This window comes from Scyliorhinus canicula, chromosome 12 (genome assembly GCF_902713615.1).
Source record: "Scyliorhinus canicula chromosome 12, sScyCan1.1, whole genome shotgun sequence".
Taxonomy (NCBI): Eukaryota; Metazoa; Chordata; class Chondrichthyes; order Carcharhiniformes; family Scyliorhinidae; genus Scyliorhinus; species Scyliorhinus canicula.
Window position 1 is genome coordinate 28,928,905 of NC_052157.1, and position 22,231 is coordinate 28,951,135.

Below are 22,231 nucleotides of genomic sequence, written 5' to 3' on the forward strand. Positions count from 1 at the left end.
TTAAACAATATAGTGCAGGCATTCCCTACCTTAATGGGGATTCTTAAACAGTAGCTAAGAAAAAGTACCACACACAGTCAGAATCAGTTGTTCTTTTTTTTAATAACTTCTATCAAGAGGCAAACAGGATTCCACTGGGAAGCCCCAAGTATAAACGTACAACTTATCTGAAGAAAAGGAGAGGTCTCTAGCGGGGAAGCTCCAATGATCATAATAATCTTTATTAGTGTCACAAATAGGCTTCCATTAACACTGCAATGAAGTTACTGTGAAAAGCCCCGAGTCGCCTATTCAGGTACACACAGGGAGAATTCAGAATGTCCAATTCGCCTGACAGCACATCTTTCGGGATTTGTGGGAGGAAACCGGAGCCCCCGGAGGAAACCCACGCGGACATGGGGGGAACGTGCAGACTTTGCGCAGACAGCGACCCAAGTCTGGGAATCGAACCTGGGACCCTGGTGCTGTGAAGCAACAGTGCTAGCTACTGTGCTGCCCTATGATATAAGCAAAGGACATCCTTCTGTAGAAGGCATCCACATCTTATTTTAGTTCTCAGTCGATCCAGCGTCAGTTAATTTTTGGGACCTTTTTCGGCCTGTTGACTAATTTGTTTTATTCTCTTCCAACCCTTTGTCGTCTTTAAGTTCTGAGAAAAGCAAGTGGGCAAGTGGTTGAGATCATTGTATTCCCCACAACTTGTCCATTTGTCTTGGAGATGCGTTCCCAGGCATGGAAGTGGTTGTGTGAAGACTTTGGTTGTATTTTCTCCGTCATCTTACAAAAGTTAACAGGTGACATGTGATTCAGACCTGTCACAACCTTCCTGACTCTGACCTGGACTCTCACACTCCGTTCCATTTGTCGACATGTTTTGTGTGTAGAAGGACATTTTTTAGTTAGCTGACTGAGAATCGGAAAAATTATCTCCGTGCATAAAAGGCACAAAGCCAAGTTTAAAAAGGGGTTTGTTTTTTAAAAATTCATTCACGGGATATGGGCGTCGCTGGTTAAGCCAGCATTTATTGCCCATCTCTAGTTGTCCTTCAGAAGGTGGTGGTGAGTTGCCTTCTTGAATCGCTACAGTCCTTGAGAGGTGTAGGTACACCCACTGTGCTGTTAGGGAGGGAGTTCCAGGATGTTTCCCCAATAACCGCAAAGGAGCGGCGATATGTTTCCAAGTCAGGGTAGGGAGTGACTTGGAGGGGAACCTCCGGGTGGTGGGGTTCCCAGGTACTTGCTGCTCTTGTCCTTCGAGATGGTGGTGATCGTGGGTTTAGAAGGTGCTGCCGAAGGAACCTTGGTGAGTTAGTGCAATGCATCTTTGCTTGATATGAAGTATGCATTCCTGTACAAACATATTCCAGTTGACTAAGCTTGGAGGACCCAGGTACAGGTTGACTCTCGCCAAGACTGAGCAACCTCGAATACAGATAGGGTGCGATTCAGCCAAAGGATCTCTGTCAATTTGGGTGGGTGTGGCAGGGTGATTCACGCCTGCCTTTTGGGTGAGTTCCACTCTGCTATTCACCCACAATTAGTCATTTTTAGGGCCTCGGGGAGTTTCTCCCTGGTTGGGCCCACACTGAGAAATTTAGTCAACACTGGGGATTTGAACTCGCTGGCGAGATCAGCCCCTCTGGGATTGGCATGTCGTTTTAAACGGTGTCCCGATGTCTAAGTGAGCTTGAGGGTCACCCACACCACCCACCCATGGGCAATGGCACCCCCCTGAACACATGGTCATGACAGTAACTTCATTGCAGCGTAACGCAAGCCTACTTGTGACAATAGTAAAGATTATTACCTGCCCCCCCCCCCCCCCCCCCCCCCCCAACCACCACCACCACCACCAAGTGAGGACATTCCACTAAGGGGTTGCTGAGGCCCTTTTCAGGCCTCCCCCCCCCCCCCCCCTTTTGGACTCCCCCGCTTCACCCCACCCAAACCATTAGTCGGCCTCTTCATAGACACCCTTCTAACACCCTCCCCCACCTTTCCTACTATCCTTTATGCCCCCTTTCATGGAAATGGCCCCCCTCAGGCCCAGACCCATGCCAGTGGGACCCAAGCACCTCACCACTGCCACCTGGGCAACTTGGCAGTGCCAGGCTAGCAGTGCCTGGGTGCCAGAGCCAGGGGGACACTCTGCCCTGCCCTCAATTACCCAGGGATCTCCAAAGGACAGGGAGACCCCCCCAGGTGCCGGTTGTCGTGGTGCACGTTTGTGTGGACCAGTATGAAACTCCGCCTGATCCAGGCCTCGCTGGAGAGGCCGTTAGTTCCCGGGCCCTGGGAGAATATGGTGTAAGCAGAGGGGAAGGTCCACAACGTGATGTCTTGTGAGTTTCGGATGAATCTCGCGAGATGTCTCGAGCTTCAAGAATCTTGCGAGAGGCCTCTAAATCCCGCCCATAGACTATTAATGTCGAATAATCTGCTATAACTACTCTCATGTGCCTGCATTTCACAATCGGTTTCAAAGTGTACCTCTGTCACCAAAGGAATCATTAGAAAACTGCTAACTGTAGGCTTGACCCCCCCCCCACTAAGTATTAGGAAGTCTTAATTAAGGAGCACAACCTGCCATGAAGTTAATGGAGAACATTTGAAACATACTCAATTCTGTGTGCAAAATCATTGCAGCTGGTCTGATTAGTAAGTTTGCAGACGACACGAAGGTAGATGGAATTGCGGATAGCGATGAGGACTGTTGGAGGATACAGCAGGATTTAGATTGTTTGGAGACTTGGGCGAAGAGATGGCAGATGGAGTTTAATCCGGACAAATGTGAAGTAATTCATTTTGGAAGGTCTAATGTAGGTAGGGAATATACAGTGAATGGTAGAACTCTCAAGAGTATTGAAAGTCAGAGAGATCTAGGTGTACAGGTCCACAGGTCACTGAAAGGGGCAACGCAGGTGAAATGAAATGAAAATCGCTTATTGTCACGAGTAGGCTTCAATGAAGTTACTGTGAAAAGCCCCTAGTCACCACATTCCGGCGCCTGTTTGGGGAGGCTGGTACGGGAATCGAACCGTGCTGCTGGCCTGCCTTGGTCTGCTTTAAAAGCCAGCTATTTAGCTGAGAGCTAAACCAGCCCCAGAGAAGGTAGTCAAGAAGGTATACGGCATGCTTGCCTTCATTGGCCGGGGCATTGAGTATAAGAATTGGCAAGTCATGTTGCAGCTGTATAGAACCTTAGTTAGGCCACACTTGGAGTATAGTGTTCAATTCTGGTCGCCACACTACCAGAAGGATGTTGAGGCTTTAGAGAAGGTGCAGAAGAGATTTACCAGGATGTTGCCTGGTATGGAAGGCATTAGCTATGAGGAGCGGTTGAATAAACTCGGTTTGTTCTCACTGGAACGACAGAGGTTGCGGGGCGACCTGATAGAGGTGTACAAAATTATGAGGGGCATAGACAGAGTGGATAGTCAGAGGCTTTTCCCCAGGGTAGAGGGGGTCAATTACTAGGGGGCATAGGTTTAAGGTGGGAGGGGCAAGATATAGAGTAGATGTACGAGGCAAGTTTTTTTACACAGAGGGTAGTGGGTGCCTGGAACTCGCTGCAGGAGGAGGTGGTGGAAGCAGGGACGATAGTGACATTTAAGGGGCATCTTGACAAATACGTGAATAGGATGGGAATAGAGGGATATGGACCCTGGAAGTGTAGACGATTGTCGGGTAGAATGGTTGGCACGGGCTTGGAGGGCCCAAGGGCCTGTTCCTGTGCTGTACTTTTCTTTGTTCTTTGTCTTATACCAACAAGCAGCCACCACCTTCCCAGTGACACTGCCCTTGAAATAAAATGAAAATAAAAATTGCTTATTGTCACGAGTAGGCTTCAATGAAGTTACTGTGAAAAGCCCCTAGTCGCCACATTCCGGTCGCCTGTCCGGGCAGGCTGGTACAGGAATTGAACCGTGCTGCTGGCCTGCTTGGTCTGCTTTAAAAGCCAGCGATTTAGCTCAGTGAGCTAAACCAGCCCCTAGATAATAATAGATAACAATAATAGAGTTATTGGCCTCTGATTGGCCGCCAGCTCTCAGCAGGTGGCACCTTTGCCCCCAGGGTCCTTGATTCCAGGAATGCCCAGCACTGGCCTGTTAAATGCCTGAGTGGCACTTAGTTTAAAAGTCACCGGCTTACTAAATTTTTACTGTCTTGACCAGTGGTAACACTCTCATCTTCTGAGGCAGAGGATGATGAGTTCAAGTCTCACTCCAGAGATCTGAGTAACTAATCTTGATTAATGCTTGAGTGCCACCTGAGATGCAGCCTCTTAGCTGAGTAATTAAACTGAAGCCCTTTGAGGTGGATGTGAAAGACCCTGGGCGGGATTCTCCGTCCCACCAGACCCGGTTTTTGGTGCGGCGCACCCCTGCCAGCAACGGGATTCTCCCTCCTGGCAGCCGGCCAACGGGCTTTCCATTATGGCTGTGGTGGTATGACTAGGATAATAGAATTTACAGTGCAGAAGGAGGCCATTCAGCCCATCGAGTCTACACAGGCTCTTGGAAAGAGCACCATACCCAAGCCCACACCCCCACGCTATCCTCATAACCCAGTAACCCCACCCAACACTAAGGGCAATTTTGGACACTATGGGCAATTTATCATGGCCAATCCACCTAACCTGCACATCTTTGGACTGTGGGAGGAAACCGGAGCACCCGGAGGAAACCCACGCACACACGGGGAGAACGTGCAGACTCCACACAGACAGTGACCCAAGCCGGGAATCGAACCTGGGACCCTGGAGCTGTGAAGCAATTGTGCTAACCACTATGCTACCATGCTGCCCACTAGGAGGTTTACGGTACCTCAGAGTAGTGCTGCCATTGGTGCAGAGGACTCGCTGCCCATTGGCTCAGGCAGGTCATGTGTCTCTCTGCCACTTGGCTGAGGTCGGTCATGTGACTGCTCGCCGATTGGCCGAGTGGCCAGTAGCCCCTCCTACGAGGCGGGTATAAGAACCCGTAGCAGCCGCAGTCGGCCTTTCTCTGTAAGTCGACCGCCGGGCACACAACTAGTTCATTAAAGCCTGATATTTGGAACTTCTTCACGACTCGAGTCCAATTGATGGTGCATCAATGGCCACCCCTATGCCGTTGGGAAATCCGCGGGTGTACTGGAACGTTTCTCCTGGTGTCCTGGCCCGCATTTATGCTGCAACCAAAGTCACCCCCCCTCCAAAATTCACTAGTCATTTATCTATCTCGTTGTTGATTTGCTACCTAATTTTATTTACACTTGAAGTGCGTCCTTGCTTTGTGAAGTGATTTGGGACATCTTGCGGTCGACAGAAGGACAATATATTTAAGTTTTTGGTCTGGTTTTACAGGTTAGTAAAATTGAGATGTGATTTCAGTCGTATTCGTCAAAAATAGCTCAATTTTAGTTATTTACGTTTGTGCATGAAAGGCAGAACACTTATTCTACTAGATGTCTGTGACCATAAATGCACACTGTTATGATAATTGCAGTCATTTTTATTTCAAACACCAGAGGGTGCAAATAATGGGGAAACCATTAAAGAGCCAAGTTCTTCTGTGTAGCAAGAGCTGAGAGAACAAAATACAGGTCAGCAATTATTCGGACGTAGAATCATAGAAAAGTTACAGCACAGAAGGAGGCCAATTGGCCCATTTTGTCCATGCCAGCCCAACGACACCCAGGTGACCTTTCCAATCCCACCATCCTGCACCCGGTCCATAGCCCTGTAGCGCTGGGCACTGTAGGTGCCGATCCAGCTACGTTCTAAAAGAGTTCAGGGTCTCTGCCTCCACCACCAACTCGGGCAGCGAATTCCAGACTCCCAGTACCCTCTGCGGAAAAAAGTTTATCCTCATGTCCCCTCTACACCTTCTGCCACATAATTTGAATCTATGTACCCTGGTTCTAGAATTCACCACCAAGGGAATCATTTTATCCTGTCGACCCTATTTCTTCCCCTCATAACTTTGTATTTATCTTAACTTGCGTTTTTTCCTTTGTTCCTGCTTCAGGGATTTCTCATCAAAGAGAAAATTGAAACTGTTTTGTCTCCAGTACACTTTTAAAAATTAACTGAAACTCTTTTTTTTAAACATTAATTTCCAGGATGTGGGCGTCGCTGGCTAGGCCAGCATTTATTGCCCATCCCTAGTTTCCCTTTAGAAGATGGTGGTGGTGAGCTGCCTTCTTGAACCACTGCAGTGAATGTGGTGTAGGTACACCCACAGTGCTGTTAGGGAGGGTCTTCCAGGATTGTGACCCAGTAACAGTGAAGGAGATATAATTTCCAAGTCAGGATGGTGAGTGGTTTGGAGGGGAACCTCCAGGTGGGTGGTGTTCACAGGTACTTGCTGCTCTTGTCCTTCTAGATGGTAATGTCTTGGGTTTGGAAAGTGTTGCCTAAGGAACCTTGGTGAGATCAGGAATTTGAAAAAAATATTCATTTATGGGATGTGGGCGTCGCTGGTTGGGCCAGCATTTATAGCCCATCCCTAGTTGCCCTTCAGAAAGTGGTGGCAAGTTGCCTTCTTGAACCGCTGCAGTCCTTGAGGTGTAGGTACACCCACTGTGCTGTTAGGGAGGGAGTCCCAGGATGTTGCCCGAGAGACAGTGAAGGAGCAGAGAAATATTTCCAAGTCAGGGTGGTGAGTGACTTGGAGGGGAACCTCCAGGTGATGGGGTTACCAGGTATCTGCTGCTCTTGGCCTTGTAGATGGTAGTGGTTATGGGTTTGGAAGGTGTTGTCTAAGGAACCTTGGTGAGTTATTGCAGTGCATCTTGTAAATTGGTGTTCTTCAAAGTCAGGGGCGCGACCCGTGGGTGGGCCGCGGGCGGGTGTCGGGAGGGTCGCGGAGCCATTGTCCGCGGCGCTCCCGATCACGCAAATCCCCGCGCAGCAGCTGGCTTTTAATAACGCCAGCTGCAAGGGGCAGCGAACATGTTAAAAAAACAGCGGGCACATTGCACATGCACGCACGATGACCGGCACGCATGCGCATTCTGCGAACATGTTAAAAAAAAATCGGCTTCATTGCGCATGCGTTCCCGATCATCGTGTGCGCATGTGCAATGCGGCCGATTTTTGAAAAAACATGTTTGCAGAATGCGCATGCGCGCCGATAATCGGGCACGCATGCAGTGTGGCCGCTATTTTTCTAAACGGTTGCAACTTTTTGGTTTACAAGTTCTGTAGTGGTTTTTATTCATTTATTCATTTATTTTATTCATTTTATTTTTTTACAAGTTCGGGGGGGTTTTTATTCATTTATTTCATTTATTTTATTCATTTTTTTTTACAAGTTCGGGGGCGGGGGGTTTATTTGATAAAAATTTACAGGAGAAAAATGCAGAACTTTGGACGGATGGGGACTCCATACTTTCCGACACCGGAAGGCTTCACCTTCATCCAACAGGTTCCATTGGAGGAGCGTGTACGAGAGCCAAAGGGACCCAAAACCATTTCCTCCATTTTCGTCAGTAGCAAACAATGTAAGAGAAAATGGTGGGTCGCGATGGTCGGCCGGCGTGGGTCGCAAATGTTGGCCGGCGTGGGTCGCGAATGTCGGCCGGCGTGGGTCGCGAATGTCGGCCGGCGTAGGTCGCGAAGGTCGGCCAGCGTGGGTCGCGAAGGTCGGCCGGGTTGGGTCCCGAAGGTTGGCCGGTTGGTAAAAATGGGTCTCCGGAAAAAAAGTTTGAAGAACACTGTTGTAAATGGTACACACGGCTGCCACTGTTTGTTGATGGTGGAGGGTTTGAAAGTTTGTGAAAGCGGGAGCAATCAAGCGGGCTGCTTTGTCCTGGATGGTGTTGAGCTTCTTGAGTGTTGTTGGAGTTGCATTCATCCAGGCAGTGGAGAATATTCCATTACACTCCTGACTTGAACCTTTGGCTTTTGGGGGGGGGGGGGGGGGGGGGGGGGGGGGGGGGAGGGGGGGGGGGGGGGGGGGGGGGTCCAGGAGGTGAGCGACTCGCCGTAGGATTCCAAGTCTTTGACCTGCCCTGGTAGTCAGTATTAATGTGGCTATTCCAGTTTCAGTTTCTGATTAATGGTAACTCACAGGATGTAGACTGTGGAGGTTTTCAGCGATGGTAATGTCATTGAATGTCAAGGGGCAATAGTTAGATCCTCTCCTATAGGAGGTGGTCATTGCCTGGCACTACTTGTCAGCCCAAGCCTGGATATTGTCCAGGTCTTGCTGCATTTGGACATGGACTGCTTCCATTATCTGAGGAGTCATGAATAGTGCTGAGCATTGAGCAATCATCCGCAAACATCCCCACTTCTGACCTTATGATGGAAGGGACGTCATTGATGAAGCAGCTGAAGATGGTTGAGCCTAGGACACTACCCTGAGGAACTCCTGCAGTGATGTCCTGCAGCTGAGATGATTGGCCTCTGTGGTGAACCATAATAGCATAATTCACACTGTTATCACACATGTTGTACCATGCCTCTGTAAGCTCGGCACACGAGCAGACGCGCGGCTCTGCCCCAAGGGGGAGGTGTACTGGGAATGTACGGAAGTTTGTACTGGGCTCCACCCTTGGTTCCGCCCATGACTCCTCCCCCCCCCACTGGTTGTATAAAGCTTGGCAGTCGGAGCCTGCCTGCCAGTTCATCTAGAGTTCATCTTGTCACAGGCAGGCTCTGTTGTAAGACGATTAAAACCACTGTTCACTTCTAACCGCGTGTCGCGTGAATTGATGGTCTCATCAGCCTCCAAACACCACAACCATCTTCCTTTGTGCCAGCTATGACTCCAACTAAAATGGAATTGGATTAAAGTTATAAGGACAATTTTGAGATTGACACCAGTGTTTTTTTCAGAACTGTGTTAAAAATCAGGGAGTCGAGGGCTGTCTTGGCCTTTTGAAAGACTGGGCAGGTTATGCATTAAGTTGAACATTTGGCTGATGAGCTGGATACTTTGAAGACTATGCCATGATTTGGGGTTTTACAGGATAGGTGTTTAGCTAAAATTGCTTCATTGGAAGTAATTGCAGAAATGTTTTCAGCAAGATTGATAGTGCTGCAGGAGCCAATACCATTTGATGTCAGAATGCTGAAGGAAATGTTCACGGTCATATGGGTGTCATGGGCTCTTCTACTCAGTAACCCATTGAGGTCCTGGTTGGTCGTTATTGATGAAGGTTTATTCAAGTGTTCCCTTTATTTAAGAGAGGTACAAAATCAGATCCCTGGAAACTATCGGCCCATGAGTTTGACATTGGTAGTGGTGCAATGGGTGGAAACATTTATGTTGTATATCATTGGTAATGATCAAGGTAGTGGTGCGGAAGGCGGTAGAGGTGAATGAGGTCTTCAAGGACTTTTACGGGGAACTGTACCGGTCGGAGCCAACGGGGGAGAGGAAGGGAATGGAGAGGTTCCTCGACGGGCTTTCTTTCCCGAAGGTGCAGGAGGAGCAGGTGGAGGAGTTGGGTGCGCCGATTGAGCTGGAGGAGCTAGTTAAGGGGATCGGGCAGATGCAGTCAGGGAAGGCACCGGGGCCGGATGGGTTCCCGGTGGAATTTTATAAAAGGTTTGTGGACCTAGTGGGCCCCTTGCTGGTGCGGACACTCAATGAAGCGTGGGAAGGGGGGACTTTGCCCCCGACGATGTCGCGGGCACTGATCTCGTTAATTTTAAAGAGGGACAAGGACCCCCAGCAGTGTGGTTCATACAGGCCCATATCTCTCCTCAACGTGGATGCCAAGATGCTGGCAAAAATCCTGGCTACCAGGATAGAGGACTGTGTGCCAGGGGTTGTGCACGAGGACCAGACAGGTTTTGTGAAGGGAAGGCAGCTGAACACGAATGTGCGGAGATTGCTGAATGTCATTATGATGCCGGCGATTGAGGGGGAGGCAGAGATAGTCGTGGCGCTGGATGCGGAGAAGGCCTTCGATAGAGTGGAGTGGGGGTACCTATGGGAGGTGTTGGGGAGGTTTGGATTTGGTGAAGGGTTCATTAGATGGGTAAGGCTGCTATATGAGGCCCCGATGGCGTGCGTGGCCACGAATGGGAGGAGGTTGGAGTACTTCCGGCTTTACCGAGAGACCAGGCAGGGTTGCCCCCTGTCCCCCTTGTTGTTTGCACTGGCAATCGAGCCGCTGGCGATGGCGTTGAGGGATTCAGAGAGGTGGAGAGGTTTGGTGCAGGGCGGGGAGGAACATTGGGTGTCGTTGTATGCCGATGACCTGTTACTGTATGTGGCGGACCCGGTGGGAGGGATGCCGGGGGTGATGGAGTTGCTAGCTGAGTGTGGGACCTTTTCAGGTTATAAATTAAATTTAGGCAAGAGTGAGGTGTTTGTGGTGCACCCTGGAGACCAGGAGGAGAGAATTGGTAGGCTCCCGCTCAGGCGGGCAGGGGAGAGCTTTAGGTACCTGGGGGTGCAGGTGGCCAGGGACTGGGGGACTCTTCACAAACATAATTTCACCAGACTTGTAGATCAGATGGAGGAGGAGTTCAAGAGGTGGGGCATGCTGCCATTGTCGTTGGCAGGGAGGGTGCAGTCCGTCAAAATGACGGTGCTTCCGAGGTTCTTGTTCCTCTTTCAGTGCCTGCTCATCTTTATCCCCAGGGCCTTCTTTAGGAGAGTGACTAGCAGTATTTTGAGCTTTGTGTGGGCACATGGGACTCCGAGAGTGAAGAGGGTGTTCCTGGAGCGAGGGAGGGATAGAGGCGGGCTGGCGCTGCCCAATCTTCTGGGGTACTATTGGGCAGCCAATGTGTCAATGGTGCGTAAATGGGTGATGGAGGGGGGAGGGGCGGCGTGGAAAAGAATGGAGATGGCGTCATGTAGAGGTACGAGCCTGGGTGCCATGGTAACGGCGCCGTTGCCGCTCTCCCCTAAGGGGTTTACCACGAGCCCGGTGGTGGCGGCAACCCTAAGAATCTGGGGACAGTGGAGACGGCATCGGGGGGAAACAGGGGGCTCGATGGAGGCTCCACTGGGTGGCAATCATCGGTTCATCCCGGGGAACACGGATGGGGGATTTAGTGGGTGGCAAAGGGCGGACATCAGTAAATTGAGGGACCTGTTTATTGGCGGGAGGTTTGCGGGCCTGGGGGAACTGGAAGATAAATTTGGCCTTCCCCAAGGAAACATGTTCAGATACTTGCAGGTAAAGGCGTTTGCTAGGCGACAGGTAGAGGGATTCCCTTTGCTGCCCTCGCGGGGGACGATGGACAGAGTGCTTTCGGGGGTGTGGGTCGGAGAGGGGAAGGTGTCTGACATCTATAAGGTAATGCAGGAGGTGGAGGAGTCGTCAGTGGAGGAGCTGAAGGCTGAATGGGAGGAGGAACTCGGGGAGCAGATAGATGACGGGACTTGGGCGGATGCCTTGAGAGAGTCAACTCTTCCTCCTTGTGCGCAAGGCTTAGTCTAATCCAATTTAAGGTGCTGCACCGGGCCCACATGTCCGGGACTAGGATGAGTAGGTTCTTTGGGGGTGAGGACAGGTGCACCAGATGTTCGGGGAGTCCAGCGAACCACGCCCATATGTTCTGGGCATGCCCAGCACTGGAAGAATTCTGGAAGGGGGTGGCGGGGGCGGTGTCGAGGGTGGTTGGATCCAGGGTCATACCAGGGTGGGGACTCGCGATGTTTGGAGTTGCGGTAGAGCCGGGAGTGCAGGAGGCGAAAGAGGCCGGTGTCCTGGCCTTTGCGTCCCTAGTAGCCCGACGAAGGATCTTGCTGCAGTGGAAGGATGCGAGGCCCCCAAGTGTGGAGACCTGGATCAGTGACATGGCGGGATTTATAAAATTGGAAAGGGTCAAATTTGCCCTGAGAGGATCAGTACAAGGGTTCTATAAACAATGGCAGCCTTTTCTGGACTTCCTGGCTCAGAGATAGGTATCTTGGTCAATAGCAGCAGCAACCCGGGGGGGTGTTCCTTATTGTAGTTTCTATTCTGTAACTTTATATTGTGTTAATTTGCGTTGTTGTTAAAATGCTGTGTTGTTCATGGAGGTGGGGTGAATGTTTATGATTGCTAATATTATTGTTATTTTTGGTATTTTACTATGGTGCGTTATTGTTGTATAAATTCAAAATTTTTCAATAAAAATTATTTCAAAAAAAAAATAACCCCAGAAGGTTCAAATAAATTTAGCACACCAAGGTGCTGCACTTGGGAGATTGAAGAGGCCCGACTGGGCAATTGATTGCGTACCTCCTTAACCAATCAGATTGAAGAATCATTAACAGTGCAGGGTCTGAGGAGGTACAAGATTAGATTGGGGTACGGAAAGCAAGGTAAAGATTAGGCTAAAGAGAGAAATAAGATTTAAATATATTTTAGATCACCAACAATTAGAAGCTGAAGACGTGAGACCCCAGGTTTGTAAAAGTGACAGGCAGGACTTCCGTTGCCGGCCATGGTATTGGTGGTCGCGCATTTGGCAGCTCCTCCTCGAGGCTGTTTTTCTGAACCTTTTCCCCGCTGGTAGGGTGGAACAACAGTGTAGCACTGGCTGGAGAAAAGTTTGACTCCACTGGTGGGGCTGGCGGATGGACCCATGGACCAGAAGTGGGTCGAGAAGAAGGGAGAAGTTGGAGCAGGAGAATCTTTGTATGCCACAGGTCAAGATGGCGGAGGGTAAAGGGTCTACCCTACCTGTCCAGTGGTCAATGGAGAAACTGGTGGATTTTTTAAATGAAATGTTTAGCTGAAAAGAGGGAGGTCTAGGAGGGCCGAGCCAAGGCGGTGGAACCATTAAAAGTGGGAATTGACTGTGTCGAGCAGAGGCTGGAAAATGAAAATGAAATGAAAATCGCTTATTGTCACGAGTAAGCTTCAAATGAAGTTACTGTGAAAAGCCCCTAGTCGCCACATTCGGGCACCTGTTCGGGGAGGCTGTTACGGAGACCCAGGGCCAGGCCATTCGGACAGTGGAGGAGGCGATGGCGGAGCACGAGGAGCAGCTCGTCTCGTTAGCGGCCAAGATAGTTGTGTTGTGGGAGACTCAGCGGTCAAGGGAGAAGGTGGAGGACATGGAGAACCATTCCCGGAGGAAGAACGCAAGAATCGTGGGCATGCCTGAAGGCAGCGAGGGAGCGGACGCTGGCCCGGATGTAGCCAAGATGTTGGAGAAGCTGGTGGGGGGAGGGGGACTTTAACCGGCCCCTGGAGGTCGACTGAGCGCACAGGGCGCTGATGAGGAAGCCGCAGGCGAATGAGCTACCGAGGGCGATGGTTCTGCGTCTTCACCAGTCCCTACACAAGGAGACGATACTGAGGCAGACGAGGAGATGCACCTGGAAAAGGGAGTGAGCTTCGGGTTTACCTGGCAAAGAGGAGAGCCGGGTTTAACCGGGTTGCTCTTTTTAAAAAGGGGGTGAAGTTTGGGGGGTGCTAGTAAATAAACGGGTGGCATTTGAGGTAGGAAATATAGTAGCAGATTCGGGGGTTCGTGAGGGTGAGTGGGAAGCTGGAGGGGATGGCCAGTGGTCCAGGTCAATGTTTATGCCCCAAATTGGAACGCTGTGGAGTTTGAGGCGAGTGTTGGGGAAGATCCTGATCCTGGACTCGCACCGGCTGGTTTTGGGGGAGGGGGGATAAACGGGACTTTAACACGGTCATTGACCCGAGGTTGGGCCGGTCGAGCCCGAAGTCGGGGAGGGTGTCGGTGGTGGCGAAGGAACTGAAGGGATTCATAGAGCACATTGTGAGGTGGACCCGTGGAAGTTTGGAAGGTGAGGGAGATTAGAAGGATGAAGGGTAGTAGGGGTGGAGTGGTATTGGACTCGGCCGGAGTAAACAGGGTATTTGAGGAGTTTTATAGTAGGCTTTAGAAATTGGAGCCCCCGGCTGGGGTACGGAATGTGGAAGTGGTGTTCATTATAGATGCGGAGAAGGCCTTTGATCGGGTAGAATGGGAATATCTGTGGGAGGTACTGGGGTGGTTCGGCTTTGGGCAGGGGTTTGTGGACCATGTCCGATTATTGTATCAGGTGCCCGCAGGGTGTGTAAGGATGAACCAGATGTATCGTGGGTCGAGGCAGGGGTGCCCACTCTCCCCATTGCTCTTTGCCTTGGCAGTAGAGCCACTGGCAATGGCGCTTAGAGCGTCAATGGGTTGGCAGGGGATAGTTTGGAGGGATGGAGCACCGAGTTTTGCTATATGCAGACGATCTGCTGCTATTCATATTGGACCCATTGGAAAGTGCGGGGATGGGAGCAGCTACATAAGTTGAATTTAGCCCGGTTGGTGGAGCAAATGCTGACAGGGGTGTGCACATCACCAAAAATCTATCCTGGTCCACTCACGTGGACGCTATCACCAAGAAAGCACAACAGCGCCTATACTTCCTCAGGAAACTAAGGAAATTCGGCATGTCCACATTAACCCTTACCAACTTTTACAGATGCACCATAGAAAGCATCCTACCGGGCTGCATCACAGCCTGGTATGGCAACTGCTCGGCCCAGGACCGCAAGGAACTTCAGAGAGTCGTGAATACTGCCCAGTCCATCACACGAACCTGCCTCCCATCCATGGACTCCATCTCCACCTCCCGCTGCCGGGGGAAAGCGGGCAGCATAATCAAGGATCCCTCCCACCCGGCTTACTCACTTTTCCAACTTCTTCCATCGGGCAGGAGATTCAGAAGTCTGAGAACACGCACGAACAGACTCAAAAACAGCTTCTTCCCCACGGTCACCAGACTCCTAAATGACCCTCTTATGGACTGACCTCATTTTTTTTTTTTTTAAATACTTTTTATTGAAGAAATCTTTCAGAGTACAAACATTTTAACCCCCCTTACATTTGAATTATATCAAAACAAAGTCAAACCCCCCTACTTAACAAGAATCCCCCCCCACCCCCTACCCGCGCGCCCCCCCCCCCCCCCCCCCCCCCCCGCCTCCCCCCCCCCCCCCGCCGACGAACCGGCCGCCAGACCATCTTGTCGTTTCTGGCAGTGTCCTCGGGCAGGCCTTGCCCGTGACACCACCGATACCGTGTTTCCTTCGTTGTTATCCCCCCTCCCCCCCCCCTCCCCTCCCCCCCACCCTCCCCCCCCCCCTCCCTCCCGCCCTCCTCCCCTCCCCTCCCGGGTTGCTGCTGTCACGACCCCAGTTTCTATCTCTGATCTAAGAGGTCCAGGAAGGGTTGCCATCGCCTGAAAAACCCCTGCACCGACCCTCTCAGGGCGAATTTGATTCTTTCCAATTGGATGAAGTTTGCCATGTCGTTTAACCAGGTGTTAACACTTGGAGGCCTTTCGTCCCTCCACTGAATCAAGATCCTCCTCCGAGCCACCAAGGACGCAAAGGCTAATATTCCAGCCTCCCTCGCCTCCTGTACCCCCGGCTCCACCCCAACCCCGAAGATCGCAAGTCCCCATCCTGGCTTGACCCTGGACCCCACCACTCTTGACACCGTCCCTGCCACCCCCTTCCAGAACTCCTCCAGTGCCGGACATGCCCAAAACATGTGTGCATGATTCGCAGGGCTTCCCGAACATCTGACACACCTGTCTTCACCCCCGAAAAACCGACTCATCCTTGTCCCCGTCATGTGGGCTCTATGCAGTACCTTAAATTGAATGAGACTCAGTCTCGCACATGACGACGACGAGTTGACCCTCTCTAGGGCGTCTGCCCATGTCCCATCCTCTATCTGTTCCCCCAGCTCTACCTCCCACTTGTCTTTCAACTCCACTACTGGTACCTCCTCCACCTCCTGCATAATCTTATAAATGTCCGAGATCTTCCCCTCCCCGACCCAGACCCCTGATAGCACCCTATCACTCGCCCCCCTGTCGGGAAGCACGGGAAACCCCTCTACCTGTCGTCTGGCAAATGCCTTCACTTGGAGGTACCTGAACGTGTTCCCCGGGAAGAGCCCGAATTTCTCCTCCAGCTCTCCCAAGCTCGCAAACCTCCCCTCTATAAACAAGTCCTTCAGTTGCCTAATGCCCACCCTCTGCCAGCTCAGAAATCCCCCTCCTGTGTTTCCCGGCGCAAATCTGTGGTTCCCTCTTAGTGGTGCCCTTATCAAACCCCCCACTTCCCCCCTGTGTCGCCTCCACTGCCCCCAGATCTTGAGGGTGGCCGCCACCACCGGGCTCGTGGTATACCTCGCGGGAGGGAGCGGCCATGGTGCCGTTACCAGTGCCCCTAAGCTTATGTTGCCACAGGACGCCCTCTCCATACGCTTCCAAGCTGCCCCCTCCCCTTCCATCATCCACTTTCGTACCATCGATGCATTTGCCGCCCAGTAATATCCTGAAAGATTGGGTAACGCCAGCCCTCCACTATCCCTACTCCGCTCCAAAAAGACCCTTCTAACTCTAGGGGTGCCATGTGCCCACACGTACCCCATGATACTACTCGTTACCTTCTTGAAAAAGGCCCTAGGGAGGAAGATGGGCAGACACTGGAACAAAAACAAGAACCTCGGGAGGACCGTCATTTTAACTGACTGCACCCTCCCTGCCAGCGACAGCGGCACCATGTCCCACCTCTTAAACTCCTCCTCCATCTGTTCCACCAGCCTAGAAAAGTTCAGCTTGTGGAGGGTCCCCCAGTTCTTTGCCACCTGCACCCCCAAGTACCTGAAACTTTTTACTGCTCTTTTGAAGGGGAGCCTCCCAATTCCCTCCCCCTGGTCTCCCGAGTGTATTACAAAGACCTCACTTTTCCCCAGATTTAATTTATATCCCGAAAAGTCCCCGAACTCCGCTAGTATTTCCATAACCTCCGGCATTCCCCCCTCCGGGTCTGCCACATACAGCAACAGGTCATCCGCATAGAGCGAGACCCGATGTTCCTCCCCTCCCCTTGTCAGTCCCCTCCACCCCCCTGAACCCCTCAGTGCCATTGCTAACGGTTCAATCGCTAATGCAAAGAGTAAGGGGGATAGGGGACATCCCTGCCTAGTACCTCGATGGAGCCCAAAATATTCTGACCTCCTCCCGTTTGTTACCACACTCGCCATCGGGGCCGAATAGAGCAGCTTTACCCACTTGATAAATCCCTCCCCAAACCCAAACCTTTCCAACGTCTCCCACAAGTATTCCCACTCCACCCTATCGAATGCCTTCTCCGCGTCTAGCGCTACCACTATCTCCGCCTCCCCCTCCACTGCCGGCATCATGATCACGTTTAACAATCTCCGGACATTTGTGTTAAGTTGGCGTCCCTTCACGAACCCCGTCTGGTCTTCATGGATTACCCCTGGCACACAGTCCTCTATCCTGGTTGCCAGGACCTTTGCTAACAGCTTGGCATCTACATTTAAGAGGGAGATAGGCCTGTAGGACCCGCACTGGACCGGGTCCTTGTCCCGCTTCAAAATCAAGGAGATCAGGGCCTGTGACATTGTTGGGGGCAAAACCCCCCCCTCGCGCGCCTCATTAAAGGCTCTCACCAGCACTGGGCCCACCAAGTCCACAAATTTCCTGTAAAACTCCACCGGGAACCCATCCGGCCCCGGCGCCTTCCCCGCCTGCATCTGGCCTATCCCTTTAATTAGCTCCTGCAGCTCTATCGGCGCCCCCAACCCTTCTACCAGCTCCTCCTGTACCTTTGGGAACCTCAATTTGTCGAGAAAGTTCTCCATTCCCCCTCTCCTCTTCGGCGGTTCAGACCTATACAATTCCCTGTAGAAGTCCCTGAAGACCCTATTCACCTCTTGCCCCTTCTGCACTACGTCCCCACCCCTCTCTCTCACTCCCCCAATCTCTCTGGCTGCATCTCGCTTACGAAGCTGGTGTGCCAGCATCCTGCTCGCCTTTTCCCCGTACTCATACGCCGCACCCTGCGCCCTTCTCCACTGCGTTTCCGCCTTCCTAGTGGTCAGTAGGTCGAACCTGGCCTGTAAACTGCGCCGCTCCCTCAGTAGCCCCTCCTCTGGTGCCGCCGCATATTTCCTATCTACTTCTAGGAGCTCCCCCACCAGCCTCTCCCTTTCCTGCCTCTCCTTCCTCTCTCTGTGTGCCCTTATGGAGATCAGCTCTCCTCTAATCACTGCTTTCAGGGCCTCCCAGACCGTCCCCACCTGCACCTCACCCGTGTCGTTCGTACCCAGATAGTTCTCAATGCCCGTTCTAACCCTTCTGCACACATCTTCGTCCGCCAACAGCCCCACATCCAGGCGCCACAACGGGCGCTGATCCCGCGCCTCCCCCAATTCCACGTCCACCCAATGTGGTGCATGGTCCGATATCGCAATGGCCGAGTACTCCGTGTCCTGCACTCTCGGTATCAGCCCCCTGTTCAATACGAAAAAGTCTATCCTGGAGTACACTCTGTGGACGTGGGAGAAAAAAGAATACTCCCTCGCCCTAGGCCTACCAAATCTCCATGGGTCTACCCCTCCCATCTGCTCCATAAACCCCCTTAACACCTCTGCCGCTGCCGGCCTCCTATTCGTCCTGGAACCCGATCTATCCAGCCCAGGGTCCAACACCGTATTAAAGTCCCCTCCCATGATCAGGCCCCCTGCCTCCAGTCCCGGGATGAGGCCCAGCAGGCGCCTCATAAAGCCCGCGTCGTCCCAATTCGGGGCATACACATTCACCAGCACCACATTCTCTCCCTGCAACCTACCCCTCACCATCACATACCTGCCCTCCTTGTCTGCCACCACTTCTGCCGCCACGAACGACACCCTCTTTCCCACCAGAATCGCCACCCCCCGGTTCTTGACATCCAAGCCTGAGTGGAACACCTGTCCCACCCACCCCCTTCTCAGGCGGACCTGATCAGCTACCCTCAAGTGAGTCTCCTGCAACATCGCTACATCAGCCTTCAGTCCCTTCAGGTGCGAGAAGACCCTTGATCTTTTAACCGGCCCATTCAGCCCCCTTACATTCCACGTAATCAATCGGATCGCTGGGCGACCCGTCCCTGCTCCCTGTCGATTTGCCATGTTCTGTCCCTTGCTCGCCCCGGGTCATCCCTCCCTTTCTGACCCGTTTCCCATAGCGATGGCCCCCCCCCCCCCAGCTCTCCCCTTCTCGTCCCTGGTCTTTCCAGCAGCAACCCGGTATCTCCCCCTAACCTTCCCTCCCCCCCCCCCCCCTCCCCCCCCCCCCCCCCCCCCCCCCCCCCCCCCCCTGGCTAGGACCCCTCCTAGCCGCGATGTGCCCAACATCGTACTCCCGAGAGTCAGCTGATCTCCGCTGACCCGGCTGCTCCTGCCACACTCCGACTCCTCCCGGTTCGAGGGGGGGGGGAGGGGCCTCCCCCCCCCACCATTCCACTCTGACCCCGCTCCAGTGCGGGAAAGGCCGCCATTACTGGCCACTCCCCACTCTTCTCCCCTCCTCTCTCCTCCATCCCGCGCGCGGGAAAAACAGAGGAAAGCCCGCGCTTTCGCCCGGCCACACCCCGCCCCGCCATCTTCCACTCCCCCCCATCCCCATCCACGCCCGTGAAGGATCCCCTTAAAACCCCAGAGATAAACCCGCATGATCAACCCACTCCCCCCCGTCCCGTCTTCCCAACTTAACAATATAAATACCCCATAGCAACTAAATACATAAATACTTAACTACATACTTAAATAACAAAATAATTAGATAGCTATCAACTAACAATGTGCTTAACCATCACCCTCCATCAAACAGTATAAATAACCACAGATAACCATAACCAGAGAAGGAAGAAAAAACAAAAAAAAAGGGGACCAAACACCCGAAGAAAAAGGGGGTAAAAAGGGTAAATGACTAAGGGAAGTTGGAAACGGGAAGAAACACACCATAAGAAGAAAACGACCCGCAATAGAAATTTCAACAGTTCAAATATACAGAAACACCAAACAACTCGAAACCTTCAAGATATTCAAAAAGTCAAACGTTCAAGAAAAGCCAAACAATCCAAGAAACTGTTACCCAGTTCCGACCTGGCCTGAAAAGATAAGGGCCACTTGCTCAGTCAAGAGTACCCAGGCGGCTACGACCGCCGGTGCTCCCAGGTTTTAGTTCATGTCCAGCTTTTCTTCTTGTACAAAGGTCCAGGCCTCCTCTGGGGACTCAAAATAATGATGTTGGTCCTTGTAGGTGACCCACAAGCGCGCCGGCTGCAGCATTCCAAATTTGATCCTCTTCGCGTGTAGCACCGCCTTCGTCCGGTTGAACCGGGCCCGCCGCTTTGCCACCTCCGCACTCCAGTCCTGGTACACCCTTACCGTCGAGTTCTGCCACTTACTGCTTTTCTCCCTTTTTGCCCACCTCAGGACTTTCTCCCGATCACATAGCCGCTGGAACCGCACCAGCACCGCCCTCGGGGGCTCGTTTGCCCTAGGCCTCCTGGCCATGACCCGGTATGCCTCTTCCAGTTCCAGGGGCGCCGGACCGGCCCCTTCCCCCATCAGGGAGCTCAACATCTCCGCCACATATCCCGGGAGATCCGACCCCTCCAGGCCTTCTTCTAGGCCCAGGATCCTCAAATTTTTCCTCCTCATCCGAGTGTCCAGCTCCTCGAAACGGCTCTGCCACTTCAGGTGGAGTGCCTCGTGCACCTCCACCTTTGCCCCGAGGACCGTGGCCTCCTCCTCCCTCGCGGTCATCTCCTGCTGCAGCTCTCTGATCGACACCTCTTGGGTCGCCTGGGCTCCCACCAACCTGGTGGTCGTCGCGTTCATGGACTCTAAGAGCTCCACTTTCAGCTCCGTGAAAAAACGGAGGAGAGCGGCCTGCTGCTCCTCCGCCCATTTCCTCCACTCCTCCGGTGCGCCGCCGGCCGCCATTTTGATTTTCTTCCCCCGCTTTTTTTGGGGAGCTGCTGCCACTTTTCTTGCCGCTCCACTCCGAGTACCGACCATAAAATCGGTCTAGTTCTCCTCAGGGGACCTTCCCCCACCGGGATTCGTCTTTTCAGCACCGTTGGGGCCCTCCAATTGGCCCGAAAACACCTTTGTCGCAGGAGCTTCCAAATGTGCGGCTTAGCTAGTCATAGCCGCAACCGGAAGCTGGACTGACCTCATTAACACTACACCCATGTATGCTTCATCCGATGCCAATGCTTATGTAGTTACATTGTATATATTGTGTTGCCCTATTATGTATTCTCATGTATTTTCTTGAATTCTGTTTAATTCCCTTTTCTTCCTATGTACTGAATGATCTGTTGAGCTGCTCGCAGAAAAATACTTTTCACTGTACCTCGGTACACGTGACAATAAACAAATCCAATCCAATCCAATCCAAATGAATGTGAGATAGAGAACCTAGTGGAGTGGTGCAGCGCCAACAATCTCTCCCTCAATGCCAGCAAAACTAAAGAGCTGGTCATTGACTTCAGGAAGCAAAGTACTGTACACACCCCTGTCAGCATCAACGGGGCCGAGGTGGAGATGGTTAACAGCTTCAAATTCCTAAGTGTGCACATCACCAACAATCTGTCCCGGTCCACCCACGTCAACGCTGTCACCAAGAAAGGACAACAGCACCTATACTTCCTCAGGAAACTAAGGAAATTTGGCATGTCCACATTAACCCTTACCAACTTTTACAGATGCACCATTGAAAACATCCTATCGGGCTGCATCACACCCTGGTATAGCAACTGCTCGGCCCAGGACCACAAGAAACTTCAGAGAGTCGTGAACACAGCCCAGTCCATCACACAAACCTGCCTCCCATCCATTGACTGCATCTACACGTCCCGCTGCCTGGGGAAAGCGGGCAGCATAATCAAAGACCCCTCCCACCCAGCTTACTCACTCTTCCAACTTCTTCCATCGGGCAGGAGATACAGAAGTCTGAGAACACGCACGAACAGACTCAAAAACAGCTTCTTCCCCACTGTCACCAGACTCCTAAATGATCCTCTTTTGGACTGACCTCATTAACACTACACCCTGTATGCTTCATCCGATGCCGGTGTTATGTAGTTACATTGAGTACCTTGTGTTGCCCTATTATGTATTTTCTTTAATTTTCTTTTATTTTCATGTTCATAATGATCTGTTGAGCTGCTCGCAGAAAAATACTTTTCACTGTACCCGGTAGACATGACAAAAAGAAAATCCAAATCCAATCCAATCCTGTTGTCATTGGCGGAGAGGGTGCAGTCCATGAAGATAATAGTACTCCTAAGGTTTTTATTCGTGTTCCAGAACTTTCCGATTTTTATCTTAAAGACCTTCTGTAGGATGATCAATACATTGATCCCGGGGTTTGTGTGGGGGGGAAAGCCCCACAGGTGAAGGAGGTGCTGTTGGAACGGGCACGTGAGGGGTGGGCTGGTCTTGCCAAACTTAATGAAC

General features: G+C 52.0%; 1 protein-coding gene across 2 annotated transcripts in view; it reads right to left on the reverse strand.

Moving 5' to 3' along the window:
• The window catches only part of lipca (lipase, hepatic a), a 93,921-nt gene that overhangs the window by 6,166 nt on the left and 65,524 nt on the right, over positions 1-22,231 (reverse strand). The window lies entirely within an intron of this gene.